Below are 2,813 nucleotides of genomic sequence, written 5' to 3' on the forward strand. Positions count from 1 at the left end.
TAGACTGAAGAACAAAAGGACAGCAACTTGTCTGTTCCCCTTCCCCCAATTCCCCAGCACTGTTCCCATCCCCCAATTCCCCAATAAAAAAAAATCTTTAAAAAAAAACAAAAACAAACTGTTTTTACTCCCCTTCCATACTTTTCTTTCTTCAACTGTGGTAAAGCTAGGTGATTTCTAAATGATGATTATGCTAGAACCACTTTCCAAACTTAAAGGAGAACACAAAGACAGAATTTTTTGTGATTTTGTGACTATCTTGGGCAAAGTGATTGATATGTTTAAGGCTCAATTCATTTGTTGGGAAAGGGAATTAAAAATATCTATGTCATAAGATTCTTTTGCTTAAAATGAAGTAACATATAAATAATGTGTATAGTAGTGCCTGGCTAATATCTCAGTAGAAAAATGGACTGTGGGAAATGAACAGATAATTTATTTCATAGAGAAAGAAAAAATAGCTAACCAACAAATACCAAAAATTTTGGCCTCACTACAAATAGTAGAAGAAATGAAAATTAAAATTACAGTATATATCAAATCTGCCAAGATATTTTACTTTTTAAATGAGAATTCTCAGTGGTGATAAGACTTTGATGAAGCAGGTATTCTCTTTACATTTGATACAATATATGGTAGAACAATTTAGCAGACTATATGAAGGGCTATAAAACTTGATCCTTTTTGACCCAAAATTCTCTCACCATCATTGTATGACCTAAATATTGCAAAATGAGGACAGATATTTTTCAGTATTCCAAGATTTTCACTTATATAATGTTCTCTATACTAATGACAAATTTTAGCAACAATAGGAACTCCTTTAAAAAGCATGTTTACTAAGCTTTTAATGACGTGGAAAATTGGTTACCGTAAGAATCAAAGGGAAAACCGGACGATGAAGTATACATATTCACTATACTTAAAGAGCATAGAAAAAAATGAGAAAAACATGCCATTGATAGGATGATGGCTTTTTTTTTTTAAGATTTTTATTGGGGAATTGGGGGAAGGGGAACAGACAAGTTGCTGTCCTTTGGTTCTTCAGTCTAGTTGTGGAGGNAAAAAAAAAAGGTTTTTATAATTTCCTTTGATCCAGACACATTACAATGACAGTTGTATAAACCACCTTCAGAAAGACATGTAAAATGTAGTCAAAAGGTTTAGGTAGGTTTCTGTGTTCTAAGACTTATTTCAGATTAAGTTCTAGATTATAAATTTTATTTGTAGAGATTTAACTAAGAAAATGTGAGTAGATTACAGTTGTATATAGAGGGTGCCCAAAAAATGTATACACATTTTAAGAAAGGAAAACTGTATTAAAATTAGGAAAACTGTATTAAAATTGTAATACTCAATATATACCGATAACAGAAGATGAATACAAGTCACGTTTGATTTCTGCAATTACAAGAGGGTCTCAAAGTGGTTACCATCCACTTCTAATTACCAGACACTTCTAATTATGGCAAAGTCCTGCTTAAGCATGTTGACCAAAGTGTCCACTTGCATACATTTTTTGGCACCCCCAGTATATCACATAGCAGCAGTCTAGTGTAAAATGCAGGAATGACTTAAATGTGGCTATACTTAACCTGTTCTTCATATTAAACATTGTTTTATGTTTTCCTTATGTGGTTTCTTTAGTTTCTAAATCAGTGGCTTCTTTCTATCCTGTGGGCTGGTGATCCATTGGGCAGCTGCAGAATCATTGGAAGAGAGCCTTAAATTCATATGTGCATCATGTATTTCTTGTAGGCTGAGATGATTACATACTAGTACACTAATATTGCCATTTTTCAAATGTATGTAGACATGTATTTAAGTTACTGATATTTCATGATAGTCTTGTGTACTTAAAAACTGCACTGCTATCATGAGGCATAGGGATGAAGGAGAAATTCTTGGATAAGTTGAAAATCCAGTCTTAATTATTGATTTTGCAGTGTTGGTATAAAAGCATAAACAGAACTGTAAATGTACCATCTTAAAATATATCTATCTATTGAGTCAACTCCAAAGTATTATAAGTGAAGTTTTAAATTTTTTATCTATAATCAAACCACATATCTCAGCAACTGCTCAGTTTCCCTTTCATTAAGTCTTTAATGTGCACACCTGGTTGTTTCATTAATAAAAAGCATTTGTGTTTAGTTTTTTTCCTTTTATTAAACTTATAGAAATACCTTTCTTTGTTTCTAACGAATCATCAATTTTAATGATTTAAAACTGGTAGTTTTATTTATATGTGGAGGCTTTTTAGGGTAGTTAATGGTCAAGAGCACAAGCTCTGGGTTCAAGTACTGACCCTGCTATTTAATAATTAATGTGATCATGGGCAAATTAACTTTTCGTGCTTCTCGTGCCTCGTCTGTAAAATGAAGATAATACCTGTTTTATAGGGTTTTGGGGAGGATTAAATGAGTTAATACAGGGAAACTGCTAAAAATAATGCTGGCCAGATACTAAAGGAGTACTACTTATCAATGTCAGCAGTGATTTAGTACCATTCACAAATCTTCCTTTGGACTTTTAAGTTATTTTTGTTCATCTACTATAATAAATAATGTTTTCTATTCACTTTTTTTAAATTACTTTTTAAAATTACTTCATTGGATATTTTGTGGAATTAAAAAAAAACAAACAGGGCCGGCCGAGTGGCGCGATGGTTAAGAACTGGCTTGGGACGCCAGAGGGCCCCGGTTAGCATCCCACATATAAGGACCAGTGACACTGCCCTCCACAGCTAAGATGCTGAACAACAGCTCAACCTGGAGCTGGGCTGCCGTGAGTCGCAGGCAACGGCGTAGGCT

At 33.5% G+C, this 2,813-nt stretch overlaps 1 protein-coding gene across 3 annotated transcripts in view; it reads left to right on the forward strand.

Moving 5' to 3' along the window:
• PAFAH1B1 (platelet activating factor acetylhydrolase 1b regulatory subunit 1) overlaps positions 1 to 2,813 on the forward strand; it is an 82,749-nt gene that overhangs the window by 63,830 nt on the left and 16,106 nt on the right. The gene's annotated exons all lie outside the window — the stretch shown is intronic.

The sequence above is a fragment of the Hipposideros armiger genome, unplaced genomic scaffold, assembly GCF_001890085.2.
Source record: "Hipposideros armiger isolate ML-2016 unplaced genomic scaffold, ASM189008v1 scaffold_141, whole genome shotgun sequence".
Lineage (NCBI taxonomy): Eukaryota > Metazoa > Chordata > Mammalia > Chiroptera > Hipposideridae > Hipposideros > Hipposideros armiger.